Genomic DNA, 17,106 nt, shown 5'->3' with positions numbered 1-17,106 from the left:
TTACAGTAAGAGGGCTAAGCATTAGGTTTAGAGTTGGAGTTAGAGTTAGGGGCTTGCATTAGAGTTCCATTAGGGTGAAGAGAATTGGGTAGAATTTAGGGTTAGGCTTAGGGTTGAGGGAGTAGCATTAGTAGACATAGTTAGGAGTAGCTTAGGTGTAGGAGTTGGGGCTTGGGGTAAGATTTAGGGGTTGGGGTTAGAGTTAGGGATAGGAAATATAATTAGGATTAGGGTAAGGGTTAGATCAAAGTTGAGGGGTTAGGCAGTAGTGTTAGAAAAGGTGGTTAGGGTTAGGTTTTAGAATTCTGTTGGAGATAGGGGTTCGGGTTCATGGTTAGGGAGTAATGTTATTGTAAAAGGTTAAGATTAGCATAGGAGATTAGGTTTAGGGTTGAGGCTAGAGTTAGGGTTAGAGTTAGGGTTAGGATTCTGTTTAGAGGTCAGGTAAGGGTTAGATTTCATGTTAGGGTTAGATTTCATGTTAGGGTTAGTGTTGGGTTAAGTTGGTTGAAGGGTTGTGGTTGAAGTTAGGTTAGTGATAGGGTTATGGTTAGGTTAAGGTTAGGGTTTAGGTTTAGTGTTAGGACTAGGTTTCAAGTTAGGGTTAGAGTTAGTATTAGGGTTTAGGCTTACCATTAAGGTTATAGTTAGTGTTAGGGGTCAGCATTAGGGTTATCATGTTTGTGTTAGGGAGTAGTGTTACGGTTAGGGAAACTGGTTAGGGTTAGGTAGGGTTAGTTTCAGGGTTTAGGGGTTATTGCTAGAGTAAGGGTGAGGTTTAGAATGATGGTTACTGGCTAGGGTTAGGGTTAAGGTTTAGGGCTGAGCTTTAGAGTCAGCTTTAGGGGGTTGGTGTTAGGCTTAGGTATTAGGGAGAAGAATTAGGGTTAGACTGAAGGATAAGATTATGGCTAGGATAAGTGGTTAGGACTTCGGTTTAGGGTTATAGTTCCTTTTAGGGTTAGATTAGAGTCAGTTATTGGGTAGCGTTACCAGTTAGGGAGAAAGGTTGGAGTCAGGGTTTGATGTTAGCGTTACACTTTGGGTTGGGGGTGTTGTTAGGTTGGGGATTGGATTTCTATTTGTGTGATGTTAGTCTTAGGGTTAGAGTTAGAGTTTGTCTTAAATTTTAGGATTAGTATTTAGGTTTACATTTAGGCTTAAGTTTTAGGATTTGGTTTAGGGTAATGGTTGGATTAGGGTTAGTATTAGGGGTTCCGGAGTTGTCTTAGGGGCAGAGTTAAGTTTTGGGGTTAGATTTAGAGGTAGGGTTAGATTAAGGTTTAGGGTTAGAATCAGGGTTAGGGCATTGAATTAGTTTTAGAGTTAGGGTTAGAGGTTGATTTAGCCTTTGCTTTAGGATTACAGTAAGTGATTGGACTAACATCAGAGTTTTAGATTTAGGGATAGGTGTTAGGGGTAGTGTTAGGGTTATTATTAGGGTTTGATTAGGATTAGGTTTAGGGTTTATGGGTAGGGATGCGGTTAGTGGTAAAGGTTAGTATTAGGCTTAGTGTTAGAGGTAAGGATTAAGGTTAGGGGTTAGGGAATAGTGTTAGTATAAGCAGTTAGACTTCATGTTTTGCGGGAAAGGGTAGGAATATGGTTAAGGTTAGCACTATTTGTAAGTATTACAGTTATAGTTAGGTTTAGGTTAGGGGTGAGTGTTAGGGGTTAGAGTTAGAATTAGGGTTAGGGGTAAGGGTTAGAGGTCAGCTTAGGGGTTACCATTATAATTCGGGTTAGATTTAGGGTTAGAATTAGGGTTAGATTTTAGACTTAGAGTTAAGATTTGAGTTAAAGATAGGGATTAGGATTAGGGTTGGGGTAAGGGTTGGATTAGAGTTAGATGTTGGGGTTAGGAGTTTTGTTATTTGGATGGTCAGGTTTAGGTTTTAGATTTATATTGAAGGGTTAGGGCTAGGACACTGGGTTAGGGTTAGAGGTAGTGTTAATGTTATTTTTGGGATAGCGGTTTAGGGTTATAGTTAGAATGATGGGTTAGGATTTAGCATTAGATTAGAGATCGGTTTTGGTTAGGGTTTAGGGTTAGGCTTAGAGGTTAAGTTAATGGTTAGGGTTAGATAATGGGGTTGGGTTAGTGTTAATTTTAGTATAAGTGCTTACGGTTGGTGGCTGGGTTCATGGGCTAGGGATATGAATGGGGCTAGGATTAGACTAGGGTTATGTTTAGGTTTAAGGTTTGGTTTAGAGGTGAATTTCGGGGTTAGGTGGAGATTTCAGGTTAGAATTAGCGTTAGGTTAGGTTAGTTACGGCTTACCATTAAGGTTAGGCTGGTGATAGTGTTAGGTTAGGGTTAGAGTTTAGTATTGGGGTTAGAGTTTAGGGTTACTGTTAGAGTTAGTGCTAGGGTTAGAGCTCAGTTTTAGATTTATGGTTAGAATTAGCGGTAGGGGTTAGCATTAAGTGTAGGGTAAGGTTTGGAATAGTGTTAGGTTTCGCGGTTAGGGTGTCGTGTTAGGGTCAGTTGAAGTGGTTAGGTGTAGAGTTTAGGTTTATGGGTTAGGGACAGAGATAGGGTTATGGTTAAGTTTAGATTTAGATTTAGGTTTATGATTAAAGTTAGAGGTAGGGTTAGGGTTTGAGTTTAGGCTTAGACTCAGGCTTTGATTTAGGATTAGAGTGAGGGTATGGGTTAAGCATTATGGTTAGATTTTTTTAGGGGTAGGTGTTAGGGGGTAGGCTTACAGGTAGGATTAGGTTGTGAATAGGGTTAAGGTTAGGGGATGGGGGTAGAGATTAGGTTAGAGTTATGGTTTAGCAATGAATGTTCATATATGTGGTTATGGTTAGGGGTTAGTTTTATTGGTTAGGGGAAGGGTTAGTGATTAGGGAGATGAGTTAGTATTATAGTTAAGGATAGGGTTAGGGTTAGCAGTTATGACTTAGGGTTAGGGTTTCAGCTAGGGTTAGATAATGGTTAGGGTTAGAGTTGGCATTACCAGTTGGGGGAAGGGTTAGAGTTAAGGTCTGGTGTTATGGTTTTGGTTGGGGTAGAGTTAGCATTAGATGTTTAGGGTTAGACTTGGAGTTGGGGTTAGGAATTACAGTTAAGGTTAGCATTAGGGTAAAAGTTAGGGCTTAGTGTAAGGGTTAAGTTAGGTTTATGAGTTAGGATTGCATTTAGAGTTAGGGTTAGCACTAGGGTTGTCATTTAGATAAGGGTTAGTGTAGGATAAGGTTTAGGGTTAGGTTTAGATTAGGGTTAGGGAATAGAGTTAGAGTCGGGGTCAGGATTAGAGTACAGGTTAGGTTTAGGGGTAAGGGCCTATGGTTAGTGCTTGGGGTTAGGCATTTGAGTTAGGGGTTAGTTTTCAGGTTAGGGTTAGGCTTACTGTTAGGGTTAGGAGTTAGGGTTAGGTTTAGAATTGGGGTAAGGGCTTGGGGTTACAGTTAGATTAGTTTTAGGTTAGGGTTGGTGGTAGGCGTTTATTTAGGGTTAGGGAGTAGCATTATTATAAGTGGTTAGGATTACTGTAAGGGGGCAAGGTTAGGGGTGTGGATAGGGTTAAGGTTAGAATGATGGGTTAGGGTTGCAGTTAGGGTTTGGGATTAGGGGGTAGAGTTAGGTTTCGGGACAGGGGTTTGGGGTTCAGATTAGATTCAGGGTTAGGGTTTAGGATAAAGATTAGGCTTTTGCTAAGTGTTGGGTTAGTGTTATGGGTTGGGGTTACGGAGTAGTGGAAGTGGTTAGGAGTAGGTTTAGGTACTAGGGTTAGATTTTGGGTTAGAGTTAGGGTTTGGATTTACATTTTGGGTTTGGTTAGTGTTCAGGTTAGAGTTAGGGTTAGTGGTTAGTTTTAGATTTACAGTTAGGGTTAGATTTAGGGGCCAGGGAGTTGTGTCAGTGGAAGTGGTTAATGTTAGGGGTTTCAGGATTTAGGGTTTGAGTTAGGGTGAAGTTTCAGATTAGATTTAGGGTTAGGGTTAGATTAGAGTTAGGGGATGGTGTTTACAATTAGACTTATGGTTAGGGCTTTGGATGAGGTTTACAGTTAGGATTAGATTAGTGTTAGGATATAGTTAGGGCTAAGCATTAGGTTTTAGAGTTAGGGAATAGTGTTAGTGTAAGCAGTTAGGGTTAGGTTTTAATATTAGGGTTGAAGGGTAGGACTAGGGTTAGGGTTAGAGTTAGAATTAGGATTATGGGTAAGTATTACAGTTAGATTAGGTTTAGAAGAGGGTTAGAATGTAGGGTTGGAGGTAGCGTTAGGGGTTAGTTTTATGTTTTGGGTTAGAGTTAGGAGTATGTTTTAGCTTTAGATTTAGTTTAGAGTTAGGGATGGGGTTAGCATTAGGGTTAGGGTTAGGCAGTAGTGTTAGTGGAATGGTCAGAATTAGGTTTTAGATTTATATTGGAGATGGAGGTTGGGGTTGGCATTAAGGATTGCAATTCTGGTTAGTGGTTAGGGGGTAGTGTTAGTGTAAGTCGTTAGGATTAGTGTAAGGGGTTAGGTTTAGGGGTTAGGGGTTGGGATAGCTTTAGGGTTAGGATAATGGGTTAGGGTTTGAATTACGGTTAGTTTAGTGTTAGAGTCAGTCGTAAGAGTTACAGGTTAGGAGTTAGGGTTAGGGCTTGGTTTAGTGTAGTGTTTCGTTTAAGGCTGGTGTTAGTATGATGTGTTAGGATTAGTTTTAGGGTTAGGATAGGGTTATGGGTTAGGGTTAGAGGTAACATTAGGGTGATATTTCAAGTAAGAGTTAGGGGAAGGCTAGGGTTAGGGTTAGTTTTAGGGTTAGGGAGGGTTTGGTTTAGGTTAGATTTCGGGCTAAGAGATAGGGTTAGGGTGGTGATTGGGTTAATGTTATGGTTAGTTTCAGGTGAATGATAGGTGTAGGGTAAGTTTTAATCCAGGGGTTAGGACGAGGGTTAGGGTAAGGGATGGATAAGTGTTAGGGTTAGGGCTTAGGGAGTGGTGTCAGTGGAAGTGGTTAGGGTTGGGGTCTGGCTCAGGGTCCCAGGGGGATTTGTGAGGTACCAAGGCCTGGATGAAGAGCTCCCTTCTTGGTCACACACATCCAAAAAGACAGGGACACGTCTGTGACCGATCTGCCTGGCGCTGTCCCACCAGCAGTGGCAGATGCATCCTGGAGAGGAGTGGAGCTGCCAGGCACTGTCAGAGGATCTCCCTGAGGTGCCACTCGCTGCCCACCCAGACTCACACCCTGTCCCTGGCTGTGACAGATACACCAGCTACGAGCTCTGGACACAGGACACAACAGTCCAACAGCAAAGACCGTCTCTCCTCTCCTGAAAGACTCTTATGACCCCTGGAGCCCAAAGCCATGGACCACATGAACTCACTGGACATTTTAGAGGCGTGGCCTATAGACTGAGGAATGAGATCTGTGTGTATATCCAGAGACAGGAAAGTGCTCTTGAGTAACTGGAATGTATTGGAGAGTGTGGGACCCGGGCACAACACAGATGGTGCAGAATAAGGGGGGGGGCACTGTCCTGGTTTCAGCTGGGAGAGAGTGAATTTTCTTCCTAGCAGCTGGTAGAGTGCGGTGTGTTGGATTTAATCTGAGAAGAATGTTGATAGCACAGGGATGTTTTGGTTGTTGCTAAGCCATGTTTAAACCAAACCAAGGAGTTTTCATCAAGGAGGCTGGAGATGCACAAGAAGCTGGGAGGGGCACAGGCAGGACAGCTGGCCCAAGTGGCCGAAGGGATATTCCACACCATATGATGTCATGCGTGGCATGTAAACTAGAGAAAAGTTATCTGGGGGACCGCTGTTTGGGATCTGGCTGGGTGTCACTCAATGGGTTGTGAGCAATTGCATTGTGCGTGACCTGGTTTATATCTCCTGTTATTATTATTACCATTTTTGCAATTACTACTATTACTACTGCCATCATTATTATGATAATTGCTATTACTATAATTATTTTATTTATTATCATTATTATGTTATATTTATTGTAGCTATTGTAGCTATTGTAGCTATTGTAGCTATTGTAGCTATTGTTATTGTTTTCCCTTTCTGTCTCATTAAACTGTCTTCATTTTAACCCAAGATGTTTATTTCTTTCCTGATTCCCTCTCCCATCCCACTGGGCTGGAGGGAGTAAGAGAAGGGCTGTGTGTGATGTTCAGCTGCCTGCTGGGTTCAACAAAACAGTCCTGGTAAAAGGAGTGATCATGCAAGGTGTCCCAGAAGAAGAGGTGAACCTGAGGAGGGCACAGGGTAACAAGGGCCCTTCAATGCCAGGACAAGCTGTGAGGAGCCAGGATGCCAAAAGATGTCAGACTGGAGAATGTTTCAGGACACCATCCTGGAAGCCCAGAGGCTGGATCTGGTTCAGCCCTCCCCTGCCCTTGGTGCCATGAGAGACACCCCATGGTCCTGCCCAGCCTTGTCCTGGGCTCCTGAGCCAGCTGGGAGGATGGAAAGGGCTCAGCAGCAGTGATCCTCATCCAGCTGGCTCTGTTTCCCAGCCCAACCAGCGTGGCCAGAGCAGAGTCAGCCCATGGCCCCAGGGCACCGCAGCCCCTCGCTCTGCAGAGCAGCATCGCCAGCTCAGGGCCCTGTGGGGAGCACAGGGAGGGAACCAGGACCAGCCGGCCAGGCCAGGCTGGACACCCTCCCCTGGGGAAAGGGATGTCCCTGGAGAAGAGCAAGGGAGCATTTCTGTGCCTGCAGGGAGGAATCCAGGAGGAAGAGAAACCTCCTTCTGCAGACACTCCTTTGGGTCAGGCTGCTCTGTTGCTGGAGCAGGACTCTTGTTCTGGTCTGAGGAGAGGGGCTGGCACTGATGGGCACAGCTCATCTGTGGTGGGGATCTGCTGGAGCTGGATCTGCTTTTCCTGTCTGTCCACAGCTCTTCAGGAGACACTCTGCATCGGTATCCATTGGAGAATTCTTCTATCACATCTTCAAAATGCTCATTCAAAATGCCCTCTTTATCTGCTCTCCTGAAACCTCTCTAATTAACTCTACAAGCCTTGTAGAGCTTGAAGAAAATCATGCAGGAGACATGGCCTGTGAGAGCTTGGGGCATTTGAGTGAGCTCATGCTGCGTTTGAGGCCGAGTCCATGAACCTCAGGTACTGAGATCAAACAAAGCTCTCAAGGAGGCAAAGTCAGAAACAAAGCTTCAAAGCTCCTTGAAGCATTAATGGGCCCCACTGAGGCTTGTTACTGACAAAGGCTCCCCGGGCATTCGTTGGAGGCTGTGATGACAGGTGGGCCAAGGCCCTGTGCAGGTGGCTCTGATGCTGAGAAACCCCTTGGTTTGCTTTCTGAAGCAGAAAGGAGACCCATGAGCTCCAGGCGATGGGAAGGGGGATCCTGTCCCTCACACACGGCTCAGGGCTCTTCCTGGGACCGTGGATGTGTGTGTGCAAGGCCAAGGGAAGGACAACACTGGTACACCGACTTCCAGCTTCCCCACGGGGCTGCAAGGAGGCACCGCGGCCCCAGTGCCATGAGGACGACGTGTTTTCTCATTGGCCTCAGTGGCAGAGACAACTGCCAAGGCCAAGGGGACAAAGACCCGGGTTCTATTGATGCCTCCCAGCCTTGACATCACCCTTTGCCATCTCCATCACAGGCTGCTCCACACAGTCCCACACCTTCCCCTCTTTCCCTGCAGGCTATAGACGCCCATCTCGCTTCCCCACCTGCTCTCACCCCAACATTTCTGCACGTTCACTGATGTGTCTGCACCCTCACTGGCTGCTCTTTGGAACACAAAGCCATGGGCTGATCCAGACTACCTCTGGGCGACCTCTTGCACCACAGCACTGCCCTTCCAGTGACATTTCTTCCTCCTGATATTCAGTCTCTATCTTCCAAGTTGCTCTTCTTGCCGTTTTTCTCCCTCTCCTTCATTTTCCCACTTCCATGGAAAGCTCGACTATCTCAGAAACTGCCCTTCAAGCAGGGAACCCAACCTGTCAGGCTTCTTGTGGTCTTTCACCTCACCACACAGAAGTAACCTCACCATGACCTTGTAAAACCCATGCGTGCCTTTCAGCTTCTCTGGTAGACATGACCACATACCAGCTGCTGTCCCGCCATGTACTCAGGCAGAATTGGACATGACAACCCATCTCCAAGTCCTCTTCGTGGGCAGGGCCTATCCTCGTGCAGAGGTTCTTTCCCAGCCATGTCCCTGCTGCTGGTCTGTCACCTCCAGATTCAGAACTGACCCCATGGTCCCCTTCACAGCCACAGGCTTTTTCCTGGATTATGAGTTTCTGAGACACAAATTACCGCATAACACCATCCCCATCCATCGCCCTCCTTACAGCCCAGGGCGTGACCTGACACAAGCGCACTTGTTTTATCAAACTGATCAAATATATTTCATCCTCCTGATCTGAGTGGAGAAACATTCTTCACAGGAACAGCGTTATTTATATTGACACCTTTTCTATGTCCTTCTCTTTTATTTTTTTCTCTTCCTCCATCTATTCTCTCTTCAAAAACCTCTCCAAGGGAAAAACTCTTTGAATCACAGAGTAACTCAGGTTTGCAGAGAGCCCTGAACATCATCTTGTCTCACTCTCCTGCTCAAGGCAGAGTGAACCAGGTGAGGCTGTTCAAGGCCTTCGCCCAGCACCGCGTCATCCACAAAGGAGCTGAAAGTGCACTGCGTCACATCATACAGGGGGAGGATAAAGATGTTCAGCAGTGCTGGCCCAAGTGCTGGTCCCTGAGGGATGTCACTAGTAACTGGCTGCACAGAGGACACTGATGACATCGGAGCTTGATCGTTCCACCAAATTCCCACCTAGTGTCCACTTCTTCGGCCCAGAGAGTGCCAGTCTGGCTAGAAGGACACCAGAGGACATCATGTGTGAAGGACTTGCAAAATTCCACGTGCACAACTTGCCTGACTTCCCCTGCCCATTCTGGTCCAGCAATCCCTTTCTTGTCTTTCAAGTGCCTGCACATGGATGCAGGTGACCCATCCCCTTCGACCACCAGCTCCACACCCCCATGTACTTCTTCCTCCTCAACATCTCCCTCCTCGACCTGGGCTGCATCTCCACTACTGTCCCAAAAGTCACGGTCAATTCCCTGTGGGACACCAGGGCCATCTCATATGAAGGATGTGCTGCACAGCTCTTTCTGTTTCTCTTCTTCATCACAGCAGAGTATTCTATCCTCACCATCATGGCCTATGACCGCTACGTTGCCATCTGCAAACCCCTGCACTACGGGACCCTCCTGGGCAGCAGAGCTTGTGTCCACATGGCAGCAGCTGCCTGGGGCACTGGGTTCCTCAATGTGCTGCTGCACACGGCCAATACATTTTCAATACCACTCTGCAAGGGCAAGGCTGTGGACCAGTTCTTCCATGAAATCCCCCACATCCTCAAGATCTCTTGCTCACGCTCCTACCTCGGAAAATTTTGATTTATTGTGCTCAGTGCATTTTTACTCTTTGTTTGTTTTGTTTTCCTTGTGCTGTCCTATGTGCAGATCTTCAGGGCCGTGCTGAGGAACCCCTCTGAGCAGGGTCGGCACAACGCCTTTTCCACCTGCCTCCCTCACATGGTCGTGCTCTCCCTGCTTGTCAGCACTGGTGCATTTGCCTACCTGAAGCCCCCCTCCATCTCCTCCCAGTCCCTCGATCTGGTGGTGTCAGTTCTTTATTCAGTGGTTCCTCCAGCAGTGAACCCCCTCATCCACAGCATGAGGAACCAGGAGCTATAGGATTCTCTGAAGAAGGTGATTCAGTCACATGTCTCTCAGTACAAATAAGCTGCCCGGATCTTCTCACAAGTGATTTCCAGTTCATGTTAGGAACCTTCTGTGCTTTGGAAATCTTGTGCATGACAATCGTGTTTGTCCGTGAGTGTCTACATACACTCTTCTTCTCCAGAGACGTGAACCCAGCCTGTCTGTCTCAGGGGCTTTTGTATGTGTGTCTGGCAGGACAGTACAGTGGCATCCTGTATTGTATCTCTGTAATAAACAGGGAATTTCCTCAATGACAGTGTCTGGAGTTCAGGCTCTTCTTCCAAATCTGAGGTCAGGAAGAGGCTGAATAAATTGTCTCCATGAGGCCATGCTTGTGTTCTCCCTGGGCTGAGGGAAGGAGGACATGGGACAATGCGTTAGGAATGGTCCTGGTTTGAGCCTTCGCCTGTGGCTTCACAGTGTCCCTGCAGATGGTGAATGACCTACAGGGACCTGCCTGGGACTGTCTCCCCACGGCTTTTGGGCACCACAGCCCGCTTGGTCTCCACTAGCCCGCTGGCTACACTGCCAGCCCAGGGCCCTGTGGGGACAAGGGGAGGGGGCAGTAGCAGCTGGCACCAGGGCAGCATGGACAGTGTCCCCTGTGACAAGGATCTCTGGGGTTAGGGGCATCCCTGGAGAAGAGCAAAGTAGCGACTCTGTACTTCCAGAGAAATAAATGCCAAAGAGAAACCTAACTCTGCATGAACCAGCTCAGGGCAGCCTGCTTTCTAACAGGGGCAGCAGGAGCAGCTGAGGAGCCCAAAGGTCAGGAACCTTGTGCTGGGGAGAGAGACCTGCACCGTGGGGCTCCTGGCACTGGGCAATAAAGAGCTCTTGAAGACAAAAGCAAGGACGAAGGGAGACAGAGGCCTCTGTCTCCTCCTCCATGGCTGGCTTCCGCATGCCCTTATGGTTTCCTTGTGCCTTGGGGTGATGTGGGGCTGAACACTCTGCCCCCAGCAGCTGCTGTGCCGTTCAGAGGGGCTGGGGCTGTGGGTGAGTGCCCAGAAGAGTTGTGATTGCTGTGCTAGTGATAACGGCTGAACAAGGAAAATGGAGGAGGGTATTTAATAAGAGCAGACACAGGTGAGGCTGAGGGACTCAATGCTGCTTTGCCTGAGTCTTTAGTAAAAAGGTCTCCAGGTCTTTTCCTTCCTCAAGAAGCAGGAGAGCACGTCTTGGCATGAACCTCAGGAAACGCAGCAACGACGAACACCACTGTTTGCCCTGCGGGGGAAAGGTCTGGGTGGGCCGGGAGCTGGGCAGGAGGCCGTGTGTTCCCTGGCAGCAACGGAGGCCTGGTCATACCGAAAAGTTGGCAAAAAGGCTCTTTAACACTGTTTTGAAAGTGTTAACAAGCAGCACTTTCATTACAGCGTGCTGGATGCTCGGAGGATTGTTCCTCTAACTGAGTGTGTGCGTGATTTGCACTCCTTGGTATTTATTACATATACCTATTGCATATTCCTTTGTCTCTACTGCTTTCTTAATTCATTAAACATAAATTATTTACATAACCCTGCCCTCTGCCAGAAGTCCGTCTTTGGTATTCGAGAGTCTTCATCAGGGGTCTCTGGTGGTCTTCGCAGCTGGTGTCCCCCCAGTATCAGCTTCTTGACCTAATTTCTTGAGCATGCATATTGTCATTTTGTGCTGCTACTCAGCAGAAGTCATGTAGCTTTTCCAGCTTGCAAGCCAAGGACATCCAGCTTTGCCTCATGTCCAGTCTCTATAGAGCTATTGTTTCCCTGTTGGGTTTCTCTTTCATTAGGCCTAGTCTTGCTACATTAGGCCTAGTCTTGCTACATTAGGCGTAGGGGTTTCTCAAGGATTCTTGTTCCTGCTACCACAGGACCACGCTGGGCTGTGCCATCAGGAGAGCGAGGGAGGGGATTATGCAGGTTACTGTGTTCAGATTTCAGGTCCCAATAGAGGAAAGATGTCAGCAAGCTGGAGCGGGTTGAGCAAAGGGCCCCCAAGACGTTCAGGGGCTGGAGCACTCTGCCTGTGAGGAGGGGCTGAGGGAGCTGGGCCTGTCCAGCCTGGGGAAGGGAAGATCCTGGGGGAAACATGGAGCAGCGTGGCACTGTTCCCAGGAAGACGGAGTCAGGCTTATGTCCTTGGTACAAGACACACGGACAACAGGAACTTTGCTGAATCAAGAGAGGATCGGGCTACACAGGAGAAACTTCTCCAGCATAGGGCTAGTCAAGCACTGGAAGCTGTTTCCCGGGGAGTGTGACCAGCTCTGTCCCAGAGAGTGACCGAGACAAGTTTGGATAAAGCCCTGAGTAATCTGACCTGACCCTGCTTGGAGCAGGAGGTTGGTTGAGACACCTCCTGAGGTCTCTTCCAGCCTGAATGACGCTGTCCTCCCTTCTCCTTCATGTTTTCAAACTAGGGAGAGCTCTCATGTTCTCCCTGACCCCAGAAGTGATTCGCATCGGTTTCCGGGCTGCTTTACAGGTGCCCCAAACAGCTCTGACCACATCCTGGGCTTCCCTTTTCATGTGCCCAAAGCAAATTTCTTCTCTTTTACTCTCTATACCCTCCCAAACTAACAGCCTACCATGTCAATTCCTTCAGAGCAGGTTGATCCGTAAATGTCAGCATCCATGTACAGAACCCACAAATGAGCCGGGCATTGAAGCCACAATTGAAGGAAAAGAGACAAGACATGCGATGAGCTTCTTAAACCCAGGAATCACTGCACCACGCCTCCTGAGGTTCCTGGGAACACCTAAGCTTTTTTTCCAGAGAAGTGCAATTCCTGTTTAGGTGTCCAGGAGAGAGGGAGAAGAGAGGACACTTCAGTTTCCCAAATCCCATGACAGTGCCCAAAACAACCTGCTCTTGGCCTCTGGCATCCCGTTTCCTGAGATGAAAAGCTGGTGGGTGATAATGCATCAATAATCCCTCAGGTGTTTCTGTGATCTGTCTAAAAGTGGCAGGATCTATGAAAAAGAAAAAAAAATAGCACCCTGTTTTTGTAGTAGCAAGTCAGGGCAATGGCAACAAGGCATGATATCTCATCCTGAATCACACATCCAAAGTGGTTCAGATGAAGGATGGTCTTGCAGAAGTCACACTAACTGTCCCCATGTTGCGTGGACACGGCTCATGTGCCTCTCCAGAGAGCGGCAGAGGCTGGGTCCCCTTCTCCGGACAGACTCCTTGCCAGGAAGCCACAGGCGTGCGGGTCGCTCACCTGGATCTTACTGGGACATCACTCGGCATCGATTTAGACATATTTACTGCTTTTCTGTGACTGCTTTTTCTGCACAGAGGGTCATAAAAAGGCAATGTTTTCATAAGAGATGGTTGAAAAGGCCCTGTTATGACCAGGAAAGCTTGCCATAAGCTCTGGAGGCAGTGAGGAAGAGCACCTGCAATATCCAAAAGACTCAAGGCTGCTTCTGAAGAGCGAGAGACCCTTAGCAGCAGTGCTTGGCCATGTGTACGTCTGAAGAGATGTTTGGGGATGTCAGTGAGAAACAAGGGCATGGCTGATGGCTTCAGTGAAGCCTCAAAACCACGTCTGAAACCAGCAATGCAAAAGAGTTGAGGCCTGTGGGTGGAGGTTGAGGAAGGGGATTGTCCTGGGAAGATGGCAGGCAGGAAGGCACCTCCTGTGCAAGCCGAGGGTGATAACAGGTGTTTCCATGTTGTGTGCAGGCCTCAGCCTGGCAGATGGGGATTGTCCACTGCTGGGGTGGCTGCACTCAGTCATCCACGTGAGCTGACCTTGCACTTCCCTTCCTTCACTCCCTACACTTGGGTGGCCTCAGGAAACATCCATGAGCCTGGAGGATGCACTCACCTCCTGGGGTGAAGTCCCACCACTGCAGGGGAAGAGGAAGGGTTTGTGAGACACGTGGGCACGCAGGGAGAGAGCAGTGTAAGTGTAGCAGTGAGTGTGTTAAAGGCAGGAAGCAGAAATGAAATATCGGAGGGTCTCATGCTGAAGTGAAATAGGTTTTGGTTTTGAGGCAGCAAAGAAGGAGGATGTGCTTTTAAGTGCTAGGATGTGGAACTGAATTGTAGCATGTCTATAGCATGGAAATAGCATGGGAGGAGTGGCTGACACGCCAGAAGGCTGTGCTGCCATCCAGCGGAACCTGGACAGGCTGGAGAGTTGGGCAGGGAATAACCTGATGAGATTTAACAAGGGCAAGTGTAGAGTCCTGCATCTGGGCAGGAACAACCCCAGGTTCCAGTATAGGTTGGGAAATTACATATTAGAGAGCAGTGTAGGGGAAAGGGACCTGGGGGTCCTGGGGACAGCAGGATGACCATGAGCCAGCACTGGGCCCTTGTGGCCAGGAAGGCCAATGGCATCCTGGGGTGTATTAGAAGGGGGGTGGCTAGTAGATCGAGAGAGGTCCTCCTTCCCCTCTACTCTGCCCTGGTGAGACCACATCTGGAATATTGTGTCCAGTTGTGAGCCCCTCAGTTCTAGAAGGACAGGGAACTGCTGGAGAGAGTCCAGCGTAGGGCAACGAAGATGATTAAGGGAGTGGAGCATCTCCCTTATGAAGAAAGGCTGAGGGAGCTGGGGCTCTTTAGTTTGGAGAAGAGGAGACTGAGGGGTGGCCTTATTAATGTTTATAAATATATAAAGGGTGAGTGCCATGAGGATGGAGCCAGGCTCTTCTCGGTGGCGAACAATGATAGGACAAGGGGTAGTGGGATCAAGCTGGAACACAAGAGGTTCCACTTAAATTTGAGAAGAAACTTCTCAGTGAGGGTGACAGAGCATTGGAACAGGCTGCCCAGGGAGATTGTGGAGTCTCCTTCTCTGGAGACATTCAAAACCCGCCTGGACATGTTCCTGTGCGACCTCACCTGGGCGTTCCTGCTCCAGCAGGGGGATTGGACTAGGTGATCTTTTGAGGTCCCTTCCAATCCCAAACATACTGGGATACTGTGATACTGTGAAATCCTGGGAATTAAATGAGCATGAGGAAGGCTTTGGGAGAAAACAAATGTATTGTGGGGAACTCTAGGCATTGGAAAATCCTCTTAGAAGCACAGCTTGGTGTTGGAAGCAAGCAGTGTATGTGTACACATACGCAGGCACATCACAAGAAGAGCCAGAGGCCATGAATGCATTGCAAGGAGCAAGTTTTATTGTAGTTCCCTCTCTTCTGGGGGATCTCCGAAGCCGCACCTGAGCTCCCAGCAGAGGTGACAGCAGCGGGGACGCAGGCGCTGGTCAGTTCACCCTGCTGGAAGGTCACTGGGCCTGCTGAGCTCGCCTGTATTTCACGGCTTCAGGCAGGCGCAGCCTCCCGCTCTTTCTCACAACAAAGCAGCAATCTCAGACACAGTGATGAGGTGCCCAGAGTTTCTCACAGGCCTGTGTTATCTAACACAGACGTTCTGCTCATCAAGCACACAGGGTCAGTAGAACAGTTAGTGTGATGTATGTGCTTTTTCTACAGACAGGTGCAAGTCCCTTGAGCGTATTTACATTTAACTAATCTCCTCGCCAATCGTGCGCTGCATTCCCAAACAGTGTAGCTGTGGTGGGATGGCCAATGGCCTTAACAGGGTTTGATGCCTCAGCAGAACTGAGACCCTTGTCCTCTTGACTGTGGCCTCTGTCCCTCCCACCGAGTTCCACGAGAGCACAGCAAGTCCTTACAACTCCAAGGGCTTGTTGCTTCCTCATCTACCCCCCCCAGAGCCCAGCAGGGGTCCTACTGATGACTAGGACATGGAATCACACACTCCCACGTCACATTGCCCCCAGGAAGGGCCCAGAGCATCCCAAAAGGGAAAGGATACCCGCCCCCAGGGGCTGGGGGTCTGCGCTTTGTCACCCTGCTTGGTGAAGCACGTCAAGGGCTTTCACAGTGACCTCCACATTGGAATTTCCCCTTGGAACAAGTGTCTCTGACTTCCTGCTTCACCAGTGCCCAGGACAGGAACCTTGTCCGCTCATTCCCTGCGTGGTCTCCTCAGTGACGGACTTGAGCAGGGCCTGTAACACCCTCAGAAACCTGGAGGTTTGCTGCTGACTTTTACTTCTCTAGAGGCGTGTTCCATCTTTAAGGATCTGCAGTTCAGGAGCTGGCACCACAGGGCTCGTTGAAATGCAAAACACCCTAAGGAGCCAAATCTGGGCAGAATTTTCCTTTTGTCTTCAGATCTTCTGTGAGATTCCAGGAGGGCAGTCAACGTGAAAACATGTCAAAGTAAAGAGGCAAATTGAATAAAGAGCTTGATTTTGAAAGGCAAGTTCTGCACTGATCCTGACGTGTTTGGGCTACAGGAATGTCTTCAAGCAGGGTCTGCACCACCTTGACCCCTGTGGGTGGCCGGGCACAGCCACCCCAGCAGGGAGCATTCCCCACCTCCGAGGCTGAGACAGTCGGGACGCAAACCTCTGCAGTGCCCACTGGTTACAGGCCTCCAGGCAGAGTGTGACTCATTCTGCATGACCCTCCAGCCCCTATCAGCTCATTTTGCTCCCTCTACCCACCCCTGCAGTTACCAAGCCTATGGGAGCTTTGGCCATTCCCTTAAATACCTCAGATGTAAGGAATTTCAAAAAGGAAATGGGGACCATGTTAGATGATCCTTTCGGAGTAGCTGAAAAGCTGGATCAATTCTTAGGTCCCAACACTTAGACCTGGGAAGAAATACAGTCTATTTTAGGAATCCTGTTCACCGCTGAGGAAAAGGGAATGATTAGGCAGTCTGGAATGAGAATTTGGGAAAGATAAATCAGGCTGGACCCCCGGCGGATCAAAAGTAGCCAAATACAGACCCCCACCGGGATCATCAGCAACCGCAAGGAAGGCAGAACATGAGGGATCTGAGGACGTTAATTACACAAGAAACAAGGGAAGCAGTTCCCAGGGGACAAAATATTAATAAAGCATTTAACGAGCAGCAGGGGAGGGATGAATCTCCAACAGAATGGTTGGAGAGATTAAGAAAAAGCTTACAGAGGTACTCGGGAATTGATCCGAACACCCCAGCGGGGACTGCGCTTCTCAGGATGCAATTTGTAGCAAAATCATGGGGAGATATAAGGAGGAAGTTGGAGAAGTTGGAAGACTGTCAAGACAGGGGACTGGAAGAGTTGCTTAGGGAAGCACAAAACGTGTATGTTAGGAGGGATGAGGAAAGACAGAAGGCAAAAGCTGAGATCCTAGTGGCAGCAGTAAGGGAAAGTCAAAAGAACAAGACCGTGTCCCGAGAGGGGAAGGGAAACGGACCAGGGAGGGCACCGAGGGGACCACCTCCCCAAGAAAGAATTACCGGTCCTATTTGTTACTACTGCAATAAGAGGAGACACATCCAAAGGAACTGTCGTAAGCGAAAGCAGGATGAAAAAAATGTTTAAAGAAGAATAGGGGTGTCAGGGGC

General features: G+C 48.5%; 1 long non-coding RNA gene and 1 pseudogene across 9 annotated transcripts in view; one reads left to right on the top strand and one right to left on the bottom strand.

Annotated features, from left to right (window-relative positions):
* LOC135576030 (uncharacterized) overlaps window positions 1-17,106 on the bottom strand; it is a 549,349-nt gene that overhangs the window by 314,822 nt on the left and 217,421 nt on the right. The gene's annotated exons all lie outside the window — the stretch shown is intronic.
* LOC135575999 (olfactory receptor 14J1-like) lies at window positions 8,977-9,713 on the top strand (annotated as a pseudogene).

This window comes from Columba livia, chromosome 22 (assembly GCF_036013475.1).
Source record: "Columba livia isolate bColLiv1 breed racing homer chromosome 22, bColLiv1.pat.W.v2, whole genome shotgun sequence".
Lineage (NCBI taxonomy): Eukaryota > Metazoa > Chordata > Aves > Columbiformes > Columbidae > Columba > Columba livia.
The sequence above is the reverse complement of the archived record's forward strand: the minus strand, read 5'-3'. Positions and strand labels throughout refer to the sequence as shown.